Source organism: Stegostoma tigrinum, chromosome 32 (assembly GCF_030684315.1).
Source record: "Stegostoma tigrinum isolate sSteTig4 chromosome 32, sSteTig4.hap1, whole genome shotgun sequence".
NCBI classification, from domain to species: domain Eukaryota; kingdom Metazoa; phylum Chordata; class Chondrichthyes; order Orectolobiformes; family Stegostomatidae; genus Stegostoma; species Stegostoma tigrinum.
Window position 1 is genome coordinate 1,032,442 of NC_081385.1, and position 16,757 is coordinate 1,049,198.

At 44.6% G+C, this 16,757-nt stretch overlaps 1 protein-coding gene across 6 annotated transcripts in view; it reads left to right on the forward strand.

Annotated features, from left to right (window-relative positions):
• The window catches only part of LOC125466901 (ubiquitin carboxyl-terminal hydrolase 2-like), a 283,930-nt gene that overhangs the window by 18,134 nt on the left and 249,039 nt on the right, over positions 1-16,757 (forward strand). Inside the window, exon 1 of one of the 6 annotated variants that reach the window (XM_048562039.2) lies at positions 16,556-16,617. The exons of the other annotated variants lie outside the window; for them this stretch is intronic. The gene's annotated coding sequence lies outside the window, so the exon portion shown is untranslated. Of the gene's footprint in view, positions 1-16,555; positions 16,618-16,757 lie in introns of those variants that run through there. 6 annotated transcript variants of the gene reach the window in all.

Sequence of the window (16,757 nt, forward strand, 5' to 3'; positions counted from 1 at the left end):
CTGACATGGATTCCCCTGGAGCTCGAATTACTGAGTAAAACTGATAGCATCTCAGGATTGGAGGAAGCTTGGTGTTGTAATATTCCTTAATTAAATCCGTGAACTCTTGAAAGGTTTTAGTACCTGGTGCCTCAGTGAATGTTTGGTTTCGAATAATTGAAAAAGCTGCAGGCCCACAAGCTTTTCATCTGCCCCAATGTCATTTCCCTGGAAAAATAACGCTTTCTTTCCACATACTGGGCCCAGTCTTTGGCAGAATTGTCAAACTTCCCAAACAATGGCATGAAGCCAGAAATGCTTACCCCAAATCAAAGACAACTCAAAATGAATTTCTTCAGGAGTGTGCTTTTCTGTCGTTGCAACTGAAACAACTTCACAGAGGTCGATATCCTGTCACCAGGTCACTGTTTATTTAAAGGTGGACAGTACTTGACTTCAGCTCCCTCAGAGTCTGCTTTCACAGTGAACAGGGTGTCTGACACTCACGTTCTTTTTTTTAAACACCCATTTGGCCAAACAACTAGTGACAAGCAGAGCCCAAGCTGGGGCAATGCCTATGGGAAAGAGAAAGTAAAGGGGAGGGTAGGGATCACATCAAAATAGAATTAGACGAGGAAATAACATAGCCCAAATGCCGCAGTGCCCACCTCTCCCTAAAGTCATTGAGTGTGTTGCTGCACACTGCATGCTCCTTTTCCAGAGGCACTCAGGCTCGAACAATACCATGTAAGAGGGGCAGGCGCTCAGCCATAACGATCCCCTTCACAGCTCGCTGCCTGGACATGTTTATAACCATTGGCCAGGCCCATGGGGCAGATCCACGAGGAGAATGTCTGAGCTGCCCCCTCCCCTCCGCACTGGGTACCCAGTGATCGGGAGCGTGGGGCTGAAGTGCAACCAAAAACACAAAAGAAGGATCTAAAGGTGACTGAAAAGGGGCTGCAAGTGCCAACACTCCTGTTTTTATCTGACAGCCAGGGCTCCCTGATGGGACCAGATTAACAGCCCCAATCAGGGAACTCATATTTAATGAGGTTGACCTGGCTGACATGGTTACGATCACTACGTAATGAAATTGTGGTCACTATCCCTGATATGGCCTCCCACTGTCACTTCACTCACATGCCCATCTTCACTTGTCAAAATTAAACCCAGAATGTGGCCTCCCTCGTTGGGCTTGTAACATATTGTTTAAAAAAAAATTCCAGGACACAGTATATGAGTTTTTCACTGTCAATGCATCTCATATTGTTTGAAACCCAGTTGATATCGGGATAGTTAGTTGATATCGGGATAGTTGGTTGATATCGGGATAGTTGGTTGATATCGGGATAGTTGGTTGAAGTCTCCTACTATTATTGTCCTTGTTTTCCTGCAGACAGAAATTTGTCAACATATATGTTCTTCCATTTCCCTCTCAGTATTGGGGGTCTGTAATATACACCTAGTCATATGATTGCCATGTTTTTTAAACTCAACCCATAAAGCCTCATTTGTTAATCCATTTCGCATATCACCCTTCTCACAACTGTAATTGATCCTTTAACCTGTGGGGTGGCACAGTGTCTCAGCGCTTAGCACTGCTGCCACTCAGTGCCAGGGGCCTGGGTTCGATTCCAGCCTCGGGCGACTGTCTGTGTGGAGTTTGCACATTCTCCCTGTGTCTGTGTGGGTTTCCTCCGGGTGCTCTGGTTTCCTTCCACAGCCCAAAGATGTGCAGGTTAGGTGGATTGGCCTTGCTAAAATGACCATGGTGTCCAGGATAGTGCAGGGAAGGTGGGTTAACCATGGGAAATGTGGGATTATAGGGTAGGGGGGTAGGTCTGTGTGGACAATGGGCTGAATGGCCTGCTTCCACACTGTAGAGACTTTTTAAAAGCCCCTGGTGAGGATATTTGTCCCAGCTCTATCCAGATACAACCCATCAGGTTTGTACTGGTCCCAGTGTCTCAGGAATCTAACCGCGTCCCCCGCCGTACACCTTTCCTCTAGCCATGCATTAATCTGGCCACTCCTCTTATTCCTGTTTTCGCCACTGTTGCAATTGGAGTAATTCTGAGATTACTATATGTGAGGTCCTGCATTTTAAGTTAACTCTTGACTTCCTACACTGAGCTTTCAGCTCCTTGTCCTGTTTATCTGTATCATTGATCCCTCTGTAAGTCACAATCACAGGCTGTTCACCCTCCCACTCCAGACATCACTGACCATGGCACCAGAGACACTATGTACCATCCTGGATTCATGTCTACAGCTATAGAAGTGCCAGTCTGTACCCCTTGCCATTGAATCCCTGATCCCTGTACCCTCCTGGTTGTTTTCCTTCCCTTCTGTTCAGCAGAGACAGCTTCGGAGCCTTGAACCTGACAGATGCTGCTTTCCCCAAGCAGCCATTTTAGTCTCCTTCACCACCACTCCCCCCACCCACCCCCAATCACCACCACCAGCACCACCAACACAGTATCTAAAGCAGTATATCTGTCTGAGAGGGGGCCGACCGTAGGGACTCCTGCACTTCCTTCCTGGGCCTTTTACTTTGTGTGATGGTCACCTATTCCCATTCTGTCTGTATAATTCTCACCTGTAGTGTCACTATATGGACAATCTGCAACATTCTCAGTATCAGCAATGCTCTGCAGTGAGCCCACCCACAGTTCCAGCTCTTGGCTGCAGATGGACACATGCCCTGCACACGTAGTTGGCAGGGACACCGGGAGCTTGCCTTATTTCCCACCTTGCACCAGGGGAGCACACCATGGGCCTGAGCTCTCCTGTCATTACTCGTCTCTAGATTAAACTACTTACCCTCTTTCAGAGAAATTAATTGAGCTAGGGACCTTCCTTTATTTCAAACACTTCTTTTGTATTTGAAAGTCCCTACCTTTATTTAAGCTAATATATTATGCTTATAAACTGTAAGAAAATATCACTTACCAGTTGGCTATTTGCATTAGGACCATATCACTTTCTGCACAGCCTACACTGAGACTGAGCACCGCATTCAGTCTTTCAGTTTCATTCACTCCCTCTCTCACGTAACTCCTTGTATTCACTCAACTCCTGAGAGTGGGGAATTACAATAAAGCAATTATGGTCCGTACACCTTAACTGCTGGGTCTTACCTACAAAACACCAATGACTTCAAAACTGATTGCTTGATTAGACTATAACACTATAAGACATGGAAACAGAAGGAGGCCATTTGGCCCATGGCATCTGGCCCAACTTCCAATGAGATCATGGTGATCTGACAATCCTGAACTCCACTTTCCTGCCTTATCCCCACAATCCCTGATTTCCTCACTGTTTTAAAAAAATCCGTCTACCTCAATCTTGAATCTACGTAATGACCCAGCCTCACCAGCCCTGAACGGTAAAGAATTCCGTAGAGTCACTACCCTCTGAGAGAAAAAATTCCTTGTTTTCTGACTTCAGTGGGTGACCCCTTATTCTGAGATATTGCCCTGTAGCCCTAGATACTCCCATAAGGAGAAACAAACTCTCGTATCCAGCCTGTCAAGTCCTCTAAGAATCTTGTGTGTTTTAATGAGGGCTCATCTCTGTTGCCTAAACTCAATGAATACAGGCCCAGTCTGCTCAACCTGTCCTCATAGGACAATCCTTGAATACCTGAGATCAACTTAGTGAACTTTCACTGCACTGCCTCCAAGCCAGTACATCTTTCCTTAGAAAACCATTCACAATATTCAAGGTGTAATCTAACATTTTAGCAAGACCTCCCTATTTTAATATAAGCAAAATACTGAAGATGCTGGAAATGTTAGAGAAACTCAGCCCATCTGGCAGCAGCTTCAGAGAGAAACAGAGTTAATGTTTTCAGTCTAGAAATGTTAACTCTGCTTTGCTCTCCACAATGGGGCTACATCTGCTCCGTTTCTCCAGTATTTTTCTGTTTGTATCCTATTTTTATACTCCATTCCCTTTCAAATAAAGGTCAACAGTCTTCCCTGTTACCAACTGAATGTCATTCACGTATGAGAGTGCCTAATCCCTCTGTACTGCAGCCTTCTGCAGATTTTCCTCATTTAAATAACATTTGTTTCTTCTATTCTTCCTGCCAAAGTGCACAACCTCACATTTATCTGCCATGTTTTTGTCACTTATCCTGTCTACACCACTCTCCTTGTGTCAATAATTGTCACTAATTGCCTTCCCACCTATTTTTGTGTCAACTGCAAACATGGTGATAGTATATTCACTTTCCACATCCATTTCATTAACAAATAATTGTAAATAATCGTGGTCCAGCACTGATCCCTGTGGCACAATCAGTGATTGTGAATCACGTTGGGATATGCTGAGGACATGAAAGTTGCGACATCATGGTGAGTTTGGTGTTTAATGTATTGTCTATTTCTCTGGCTCCAGGTTCCTCCACACAGTAACTGCCTTGTTTTCGTCTGTATGAAATGTTTCTCCTTTGGTGTCCACATTGGCAGTGGCTACTTCTCTGTGTCACATGTCTTTATTAGTTATTACAATCTCTGTGGGTAATGTTTAAAGAGTTACCCTTCCATACCTGGTTATAAGGAATGAGTAAATTGATTTCAGTAATAAAAGTGGATTTGCTGTATATGATCTATTTAAAACTTTGTGTGTTCCAATTAGATCATGAGTGATACTAAATAGCGTCTCTCCGTTAGTTCAGGAAATATAATTTTAAAAAAGAAATTCCCACAAGGTTCAGATTTTAATTTTCAGGTTGTGATCCCCAGTCACTTTGACTTGAGGTAATCTCGTTCACTCTTGACAAAACTGGTTCGATCAGTCATTGGGAATTTTATCTGATTTTTCAATAGTAGCTCTGCCCAGATTCCAATCATCATCGAAGCATCGGGAATGAGGTGGAATTTAACCAGAATCTGATTGTGAGCATTACACATATTTTTAAAAGAAGATTTACTTACTTTTTGCTTTTGGTATTTGGGTTTCTTAATCCTTTTAATCCAGATGAGTTTTGGCTGTTTCATTGACTGGAAAATCCTGAGATTCTTCAGCAATGCAAACCTCTGAATTGTTATCTGGTCTACTTCAAGCCTGGGGTTGAAGTTTTGCACTTCTACAGCATCTTTTACAAATTCCAAATACTCCAAAGATCTCAGAGACAATGAAACATTTCTGAAAAATAGTCATTGATGTAATGAAGAAAACATGCAGCTAGTCTGTGCAGAGTAAGACCTTGCGAACAACAGTATGATAATGACCATTCAATTATGTTAATTGAGGGATACATATTGGCAAGGATACTGGAGAGAGGACTTCTATTGGTCTTAAAAATGGAATTGATGGCTGATAAAAATGTTTTTGATGTTCCTCGAAAGGGTAAATCAGGCCTTAGTTTACCTTCTAATCAAGAGGATCGCACCTGAGTAGGGCAGGATGTGCTCTGTGTTCCTGTGCTTTTGAAATGGGATTCCATCATAAGCTCAGAAGGGGGATGTTCATTGATAAAAACAATGTTAGCTCCGTTCATGACTCCACAGATAGGGAAGCAATCTGTGTCCAAATGCAGCAAGACGTGGATGATATTCAGGTATTAGTCAGATGTGTGAGGAAAGTGTTACTTGCTGCTTACATGCCAGGCTATGGCCATCTCTAACAAGAGAGAAGTCAACCACTGCCCCTTGAAATTCAATGCCGTTACCATCATTGAATACCCTACTATCAAAAAATAAATACAATGACCACAAGGTTGGGAATCCTGCAGCGAGGACTCTCCTCCTAACTTCTCAAAGCGATCTATAAAACACAAGTCTGGAGTGAATCATAGAATCCCTACAGCGTAGAAACAGGCTCTTCGGCCCAACAAGTCCACACCGAACTTCAAAGCATCCTACCCAGACCCACCCACCTAACCTACACACCCCTGAACACTACGGGCAATTTAGCATGGCCAACCCACCTAACCTGCACATGTTTGGACTGTGGGAGGAAACCGGAGCACCTGGAGGAAACCCACGCAGATGCGGGGAGAATATGCAAACTCCACACAGACAGCTGTCCGAGGGTGGAATCAAACCTGGGTCCCTGGCGCTGTGAGGCAGCAGTACTAAACACTGAGCCTTCACCTGTCCTGTCGTCACTCAAGCTTGACTCCATCGAGGACAAAGCAGCCTGTTGTTTGCCTCCTTTAGTATTCACTCCCTTCAGCAATGATGCTCAGTGGCATAAGGTGCTTCCCAAGTACTCCCGAGTCAACACCCATGACCACTTCAGTCTGCTATGGCAAGGACAGCAAACCAGCACGTTCCCCTCCGAGCCACTCACCATCCTGAGTTGGCGATACATCGCCGTTCCTTCACAGTCACTGGGTCAAACCCCTAGAACTCCCTCCCTGCTGTTCGCCAGTTCCAAAATTTCACAATCTTCCGAGCGGAGAATATTCTCCCATCTCAGTCCTAAATGATTGACCTTTCACCCTGATCCTGTGCCCTAGACTGGACTGAGGAACTTGGTGAACAGACTGTTTATGATGAGTTCCTGGGACTGTTGACAGAAGTGTCCAGAGCACAAACATCCCAGGATGGTATTGTGCTGAGTGTTCTTGTGACTGTACACAGTAGCTTTTTAGATCTGGATCACTGAACATGTTTAAAGGTTTTGCAGTTTATCCCAAGCTAACCTTGAACTCCGTCCTGTCAGGGTGAACTGAGTTTTCTGAGGGTTATGCAACATTGAAACTCTTTGCCTTGAGAAGTGGATCACTGAATATTTTTGAGGTGGAGATAGATTAATTTCCCTGCCTAAAACAAACCAATAGCTATCAGAGTTGATGTGTTTTAGAATTTGAAACTGAAACAGGTCAGCCATGATGTAATTGAATAGTAGAGCAAGCTAGAGGGGCCAAATGGCCTAATTCTGCCCCTAATTTGTACATTTCTTGGACTTCTTCTGGCAATCTCTCAATTGCAGACAGTTTAAGCACAATCAGTAATTTGTGTTTATCAGTATTTGTTTGGAAGTTTTATTGTGTTGCTGTTGAGAGTCACAGTGTGTGTGCCTTTCATCAGGACTCTGGGTAAATGAGCGTGACTGGTACCAATATCAAAAAGCTTCTTTTAACTGTTAAAGAAAGAAGGGATTTGCATTTCTGTAGCACCGTATTCTACCACAGGCCATCCCAAAATACATTGTAGCCAACCAAACACTTTAGAGATATAATCATTGCTGTAATGTGGAAATATGCTAATTGGTACATGGTAAGGTCCTACACCCAGCAATGTGATGATGATCGGGCGATGTGCAGTTGCCCACCTCCAACTGCGATGGGACAGTAACTTAACACGACAGACCAGCTGGCCAGTCTAATCCAGTTATCACATACAGACTTATGGCCCTCAGTAAGATGCTGAGAGATATTGAGGTTGAGATCAGATGAACTGCTCTCTTTCCAATCTTAATCCAAGATGGATGTGTGTGATGTGTCAGTATGTCTGTGTACCCATGTTTGTGTGTTTGTGTTTATGTGTCCCTGTCTGTGTGTATGCGTGTGTCCTTCAATCTGTCTGCCTGTCTGTGTGTGAGAGAGCCTCTGTGTATCCTACATAATGCCTGTGTGTGCTTGTCTGCCTGAGTGCATTTGTTTGTGTGTCTACCTGTCTGTCTGTCTGAGTGTCATGTCAGTCTGTTTGTGTGTGTATACATATCCTTCACTCTGTCCATTTGGGCACATCCACTTGTCTGTCTGTGTATGTGTGCACCTTTCTCTGTCTGCATGTGTATGTGTGCCCATCAGTCTGTTTGTGTCTGACTGCGTGTGTGTGTGTGTGCGTGCACACGTGTGTCCATCAGTCAGTGTGTCTATGTATGTGTCCATCAGTTTGTTATATGCATGTCCCTCAGTCTGTCTGTGTGTGTATGCATCTGCCTAGCAATGTCTACATATGTGTGTATGTATGGAATAGAAATGGATTCAAGTCAGATTACTTATTCCACGCAGCTGATTTTGCTCCTTGTGCAATACCTCCAGCCTTTCCCTCTCTTTCACTCCCAGGACGTGGGCATCGCAGGTTGGGTGAGCAATTATTTCTCATCCCTAATTGACCTTGAGAAGATGGTGGTAAGCAGTCAGCTTGAATTGCTGCAGGCCTAAGGTGTAGGTGCACACCCAGCAGTGTTAAGAAGGGAGTTCCAGGGTTTTGACCCAGAAACAATGAAAAACCGATGGTATAGTTCCCAGTTCTGTCTTGGCTAGGTTTTCTTGAGCATTTGAGTGGACGCAGAGCTCATGTTCAGCCTCTGCTCTGTTTGTAGATTCTGTCTCTGGGTGAAACAATCTTGGCTCAAAAACAAACATCACACAGAGTTGGCACTTTACCTTAATGCTCAGATCATTCTTGTGTAAAAAATTAGTCTTTCTATTCAGTATTTCCTGTTGTCTGGGATGGAGTTACTGATTAATCAGTCTGTTACACTGTCTGGCATTTTTACATACTTTAATCTCAAACATTTTGCTACTGTACTGTATATTCGGATAAATCCTGTTGCTAGGCAATGGGACAATTGTCTGCTCTCCTGGTCCAGTGTCAATACTGAGACATTGCTTTGAGAACTGGAAAGGAAAATGTGAATTTTCGTTCTGACTGAGCTACTTGCTGAGAAAGGCATTCTATTCCAGATTTTACCAACTTCTCCCTGGTTGAAAACCTCCAGAATTTTGGAACGCTCATGGGAAATCAAAGACGAAAGGGCTGAAACTATTAGCTGAAGGAAATTAGATTTTGCTGTTGCTAATAAATAGTTCCTCTCCTGTTAGGTTGGCTTTGGAGGACTGTGTTGAGGGCATGTTAATGTGTAATTGCATCTTGATGGCATGTCAAAGTGTGGAATTGGCTGGCTGGCACATGTACATTGTGATCTGTATGTTTTCTCTGGCCCTTAGAGCACTGTCAGCAGTTTCTGTTGCTGTGACTTCTGAAAGTTTAACATGCACACTGTCTCTGAATGTTTCCAAATGGGGCACGTTTTTGATGTGAATGGCTATTCTCTCAATAATGATTTCCACCCATCTGCAATGGTCTACTGCTTCCCTTCACTTGGATTTTTCTGACTACTCTGGAATTGCCATGTTCCATTTGACATTTAACTGCCTTGCTCCAGATAGATACTCAACCTTTTTTTCAGTTGTTACATTATTGTGGAATTAAATATCTTGACTCTTAGGCTGCTATGCATTCTGACGTGCAAACAATATCTCCTCTACTTCTTGTTATTAATTTTGTACACCAAATAGCCTTCACTCACTAACTCAAAATTGAATAGCCTGCCTGCACCATGTGATTTAATACTGTGACTCATCAGTATTAAGATTGTTGAGTGTTAGTCTGACTAATATAGGGTGGAATCGAAGCATTAAAAGGGAAATTTAATTTGTATAGTTATTAATTTGTAACCTGTGCTGTACCTGGACTGGTGTGCTTGCGACTACAGTATATAACAGTATATGATGAAGCTGCATGTAATGTTAGCTTGGCCACAGCTGGAGTACAGTGTGTAGTTCCGCTCACAGCACTATAGGAAGGATTTGGTTGCATTACAGAGTGTACTGAATTGAATAGAACTGTAACTTATTGTCTCTTGTATTTTTTTTACAAAAAAGACAGTGAAAAATGTTTAAATTGCTACACCATGAGGCCTGTATTAATATCAGAAGGCATAGATAAGAAAAAAAAATTAAGACAAAGTCCACCTTAGTTACATTCCCAACTCCTAGTTCCGGGAAAGATAGTATTGTTGTGCGACCACCATGAGAGTCTGCTGGAATATCGGGCCAGAAGTTGCCGGAGATTCACCAGGATATTACCTGACCTGGAGCAATTTAACTGGAGAAACTGAATAGGCTGGGATTGTTTTCCTTAGAGCAGAGAAGGCTGATTTATTTTGATTTATTGTAGTTACATGTGCATACATGTACCTGTGTGCAGTGAAAAGTTTTGTTTTGTGAGCAGTACAGGCAGATCACAGCAAACAAAGACATACAGATCATAGGGTACTTAGAAATAGCAAGGCATACAGGTTACACTGCACAGGAGGTGCACAAAGATGCAGGTTATTTGAAGCCAAAGAGACTAAGCGTCTAATAACAGCAGGAAAGAAGCTGTTCTTCAACCTGTTGGTGCATGTGTTCAAGCTTTTGTGATTTCCGCCTGATGGAAGAGGTTGGAAGAGAGTCTAAATGGGGTGTGAAGAGTCTTTGATGATGTTATCAGCCTTTCTGCAGCAGTGAGCCATGTAAATACAGTGCATGGATGGAAGATAACAAGATAGAAGATAGGTGGTCAGAAGAGAGATAAGGGGAACTGCAGATGCTGGAGAATCCAACATAAGAAAGTGTGGAGCTGGATGAGCACAGCAGGACAAGCAGCATCTTAGGAGCACAAAAGCTGACGTTTCGGGCCTAGACCCTGCAACGTCAGCTTTTGTACTCCTAAGATGCTGCTTGGCCTGCTGTGTTCATCCAGCTCCACACTTTGTTATCTCTTATATAGGTGATCAGGAGTCTCCTATCCACCTATCTTCTCCTCTATCCATCTTCAATCCACCTCCCCCTCTCTCCCTATTTATTTCAGAACCCTCTTCCCCTCCCCCATTTCTGATGAAGGGTCTAGGCCCGAAACGTCAGCTTTTGTGCTCCTAAGATGCTGCTTGGCCTGCTGTGTTCATCCAGCTCAACATCTTGTTATCTCGGATTCTCCAGCATCTGCAGTTCCCATTATATAACACTGGGCTACTGGTCTGCTGCTGTAATAACATCTGGCTACTGGTCTACTGCTGTAATAACACTGGTCTACTGGTCTACCACTGTACAACACTGATCTACTGCTCTACTGCTGTAATAACACTGGGCTACCGATCTACTGCTGTAATAACACTGGGCTACTGGTCTACTGCTGTAATAACACTGGGCTACTGGTCTACCGCTGTAATAACTCTGGGCCACTTGTACTGGCCTACTGCTATAATAACACTGGGCTACTGGTCTGCCGCTGTGATAACAGTGGGCTACTGGTCTACCACTCTAATAACACTGGGCTACTGGTCTACAACTCTAATAACACTGGGCTACTGGTCTGCCGCTGTAATAACACTGGGCTACTGGTCTACCACTGTATAACACTGATCTACTGGTCTACTGGTCTACCACTGTATAACACTGATCTACTGCTGTAATGACACTGGGCTACCATGGTACAACACTGGGCTCCTACTGTTGCACAACTGCATCAGATTTGGTCCATCTGACAGTGATCTTGCCCTTGAGTCCGAAGTTTGTGGGTTCAAGACCTCCTGTGGAGGGTACGCTGATGTTTGCAATGCTTAGACTAAGGGAATTCTGTCCTGTTGGAGGCAATGACTTTGGATGCAATATTAAATCAAAATGCGATTTGCTTTCTGAACTGGACGTAAAAAATTCTGTTGGGATATTTCAGAGAAGAACAGGAAGGTTTCTTGGTTTTCCATGACTGGAAAGTCTCAGGATATGGATGGGCTGATTTGAACTGAGAAAAAAAATGTCTTCACTGAGGGAATGTGGAATTTTGGAATTCTGTGCCGCAGAAAGCCATGGAGGCCAAGCCACTGAATATGTTCAAATAAAAATTTTCTAGAGGTTACATGGGTATGGGGCAAGAGCAAGAATTAAGCAGTGGCACCGTGGCTCTGATGTTAGCACTGCTGCCTCACAGCCCCAGGGGCCTGGGTTTGATTCCACCCTCAGGCTGCATGGGTTTCCTCCGGGTGCTCCCATTCCCTCCCACAGTCCAAAGATGTGCAGGCTAGGTGGATTGGCCATGCTAAATTGCCCACAGTGTTCAGGGGTGTGTAGTTTAATTGGTTATAAGGGAATGGGTCTGGGTGGGATGCTCCAAGGTTTCAGGATGGACTTGTTGGGCTGAAGGGCCTGTTTCCACACTGTAGGAATTCTAAGAAGTTAAGCGTTGAGGTAGAGGATCAACCATGATCATGTTGAATGGTGGAATAGGCTCATTGAGCTGAATGGCCTAATTAAAAACTGAAAGAACTGCGGATGCTGTAAATCAGGAAAAAAAACAAAGTTGCTGGAAAAGCTCAATAGGTCTGGCAGCATCTGTGAAGGAGAAAACAGAGTTAACATTTCAAGTCTGGTGACCCTTCCTCAGCAGGATCTGAAACGTTAACTCTTTTTTTCCTTCACAGATGTTGCCAGACCTGCTGAGCTTTTCCAGCAACTTTTGGGCTGAATAGCCTTACTATCTTCTGTGTTTCTGTGGGATGCTGATCAATATTTGTCTCAACATCACAAAAACAGATTAGCAGTTCCTTATCTCATTCTTTTCTGGCGCTTCCTGTGTGCAAATTGGCTGTAGGCTCCCAAGGCAGGATATGAAGTGCTGCTCCTCCAGTTTGTGGGTGGTGTCATTGTGATGCTGAAGAGGCCCAGGATGGACATCTCACCCAGGGAGTGGGAGACGGAGGTAAAAATGGTTGGCGACTGGAAGGTGTTGTCATTTGTTGCATACAGAGACTCGGCGGCCATTTCATAGAGCATCTGTGCTCTGTACGATGACCAAAACATGGAATTTACCAGTTTTAAAATCTCCCCAACCCCAGCCTCATCCCATATCCAACCCTTCCTCTCACCCCACCTCGTTGACCTGACACAACCTGTCCAAGTTCTCTCACACCTATCCACTCCTCCCACCTCATGACCAATCCCCACCACTGCCTACCTGCACTCACCTATCACCACCCCACCTACCTTCCCCAGCCCCACTCCTCCCCTCTGTCTAATTATTTCTGAGCTCCCCTCCCCCTCCCCATTTCTGAAGAAGGATCCCCTACCCAAAACATCAACGTTCCTGCTCCTCTGATGCTGCCTGGCCTGCTTTGTTCCTCCAGGTCCACACGGTGTTAACGCTGTGTATCACGGTGTTATGTATGTTAGTGACAGGAGTGGGTGTGTAAGGTGGATGCACTAATGATTACTATAAAACCAAAAGGTATAGGAGTCGAATTGGCCCATTTGGCCCATTGAGTCTGCTCTGCCATTTGATCATGACTGAGATGTTTCTCAAACTCATTCTCCTGCTTTCTCCCTGTAACCCTTGATCCCCCTCATTAACCAAGAATCTAATTATCTCTGTCTTTAATTCATTCAATGACTTGGCTGCTATAGCCCTCTATGGCAATGAATCCCACAGACTCACCACCTTTTGGCTGAAGACATTCCTCCTCATCTCAGTTCTAAAGGGTTGTCCCTTCACTCTGAGTCTGTGTCATTGTGTCCTAGTCTCTCCTACTCGTGGAAACATCTTCCCTATGTCCACTCCCTCCAGGCCTCTCAGTGTTAGATAAGTAAGTTCTTGATTAATAATGTATCAAGGGTTACAGGGAGAAGGCAAAACAATGGGGTAGAGAAATATATCAGCCATGAAAAACCCAATGGGCTGAATGGCCTAAATCTGCTCCCATACCTTTTGTTCATATTCTGTAAGTTTCAGTGAGATCCACCCCATTCTTCTAAACTCCATCAATGACAAAACCAATGTCCTCAACTGCTCCTCATATGACAAGCCTTTCACTCCAAGATCATTCCCATAAACCTCCTCTTGACCCCATTCGAAGGCAGCATATCTTTCCTTAGATACAGGGCCCAGTACTATTCTCCATATTCCAAATCTGGCCTGACAGAACCTAAGCCTCTCCTCGACAAACGCATGCCTACTCAGCCCTATTTTACCATGCACTTCCAAGTACTCCGCAATCTTATCCTTAATAATGGAAAAGCCCTGGGGAAAGTTGATGCACAGAGAGATCTGGGTGTTCAGGTCCATTGTACCCTGAAGGTGGCAACGCAGGTCAGTAGGGTGGTCAGGAAGACATATGGCATGCTTTCATTCATCACACGGGGTATTGAGTACAAGAGCTGGGAGGTCATGTTACAGTTGTATAGGACTTTGGTTCGACCACATTTGGAATAATGTGTACAGTTCTGGTCGCCACATTACCGAAAGGATGTGGATGCTTTGGAGAGGGTGCAGAGGAGGTTCACCAGGATGTTGCCTGGTATGGAGGGTGCTAGCTATGAAGAGAGGTTGAGAAGATTAGGATTATTTACATTAGAAAGACGGAGGTCTGCAAAATCATGAGGGGTATAGACAGGGTGGATAGCAAGAAGCTTTTTCCCCAGAGTTGGCGACTCAATTACCAGGGGTCATGAGTTCAAAGTGAGAGGGCAAAAGTTTAAGGGAGATACGTGTGGAAAGTTCTTTACGCAGAGGGTGGTGGGTGCCTGGAACATGTTGCCGCGGAGGTGGTAGAGGTGGGCACAATAGCGTCATTTAAGATGTATCTAGATGGATACATGAATAGGCAGGGAGCAGAGGGAAAATAGGTGACAGGTTTAGATCGAGGATCTGGCTTGGTGTAGGCTTGGAGAGCCAAAGGGCCTGTCCCTGGTCTGTAATTTTCTTTGTTCTTTGTTCTTTGTTAATAGTGGACTCTGAAATCTTAACAATGACTAGGGTCAGGCTCACAGGCATTCATTCTTCTGTCTCTCTCTATTCTTAAACAGGGGTGTCCCACTGGCCATTTTCCAGTCCTCTGGGACCCCCCCCCCGCCCAACTCCAGTGATTGCTGAAAGATCACAACCAGTATTTGTGCAATCTCCTCACCTATCTCCTTCGGAACTCTGGCTTCTGGTCCATCCAGTCCCAGGTGATTTTTCCACCCTCAGACTCTTCAGCTTCACCACGACCTTCTCCTTAGTGACGGCAACCACACTCACCTCCTGCTGTCTGATTCTCTTCAAGTTGTATTATGCAGCTCGTGTCTTCCAGTGTGAAAACTGATACAAAGTACCTATTCCATTCCTCCTCCATTTATTTATTCCCCATTACAACTTTTCAGCCTCATTTTCCAGTGATCCAGTTTCACTCTTGCCTTTGTCTTATTGTTCATATGATAGAAGTTTTTTCATATGTTTTATTTTACTGGCTAGCTTACCCTTCTATTTCCATCTTCTCTCTCTTTACGCTTTTTTTTAGTTATTCTCTGCTGGTTTGTAAAGGCTTCCCAATCCTATGGTTTCCCACTAATCTTTACCACATTGGATATTTTATTGTAGTACTGATGAATGGTCCCTTAATAATGATTCATAGTTCGCATTTGGACCTTAAAATAAAAATTAGTTTATTTTCTCAAGACCTACATTCCAACAAAATTAAGTTATTTTTAAAAATAATTTCCTCCTCACTGATTGGCAAATGATAGATCGAATAACTCCCAAAGTCAGCTTGAGATTTCCCACTGTTATTATTTGCTTGAGCAGGTGTAGTGTCTCTAGGAGAGGTTGAATTGTAATTCCTCCCTGTTTCTCTCTCTCTCTCTCTCACTCTCTATCTTTCCCCCCCTCCCTCACTCCCTCTCTCTCCCCTTCTAACTCTATTCTTCACACTTCCTGCTCCCCTTCCATATCTCCTCCTGTCTCTGGTTTCACCCTGCCCCCCTCCCAGTCCCTCTATCCCCTCTCTGACCCAGTGCCCCCCACCAGCTTCAGTCCAGACTTATCACCTTTTCCATTGAATTGTCTGGACTCCATGTAAGCCCCACCCTCTTGCCATGCCCAGTTTGAGGGATTTTGCTGCCCTTCCTTTGTTGTATTTTAAATTTCAGAGGATTGTAGGATATGAGTGAGTCCTCCGTGTCAGTGATCCCTGCCTGTGTTCTCTCTCGCTGTCTCTCTCTCTCTCTCTCTGTCTCACTCATACAGGCACACACAGACATGCACATACACTCAGACACACACACACACACACACACACACACACACACACACACACACACACACACTCAGACACACACACACACACACACAGACAGACGCACATACACTCAGACACAGGGACACAGAGACACACACAGACTCGGACACACACACAAACAGACACACAAACAGACACACAGACAGACAGACACATTCACACTCAGAGAGACTCTCAGACACAGACAGACACACACGCACACGGACACACACACAGTCTCACATACAAGACACAGACAGACACACACACAGTCTCACAGACTCAGACACACACACACAGACTCTCTTTCACACACACACACACACACACACACACACAGAGTCTCACAGACACACAGACAGACAGACACACACAGTTTCACACACACACACACACACACACACAGTCTCACATACTCACACATACACACACACACACACACACACACACACACACACACACACACACACACACACACACACACACACACACACACACACACAGTCTCACATACTCAGACACACATATTCCAAGGAGATCGCTACTTTCCAGCCACTTCTCCCATCTGCCTGTCGATGAGAGTTCTGTTCTACTGGAGTTGCTGGTCCCATACCAGTTTTCTGGCTCAGTTACAGGGGCACACAGTGTTCAACAGCTTTACTTTGGCTTCTGCTGCATGTTCTCTCCGCAACAGCTTGTTTCCACGGTTACATGGCCTTTACAGGCTTCTGCTCCTCTGTTGGAAAGCGGTCGGGAACAGAGGCGAAATACGCTGCTTTAAAGCGGGGAGCTGTAGTGTCCAGGAGCGGTGTGGAGGTACGGAAAGATCAAAACTGTGAGAAACAAGGTTAGGAATCCAGCAGCCGGTAACTAACTCCCCTGTTCCCCCAAAGCATGGCACCGAAATCATAGCCAGACTGCACCAAGAACTCACTGGGTGTTTGTGGTCTTAGGCA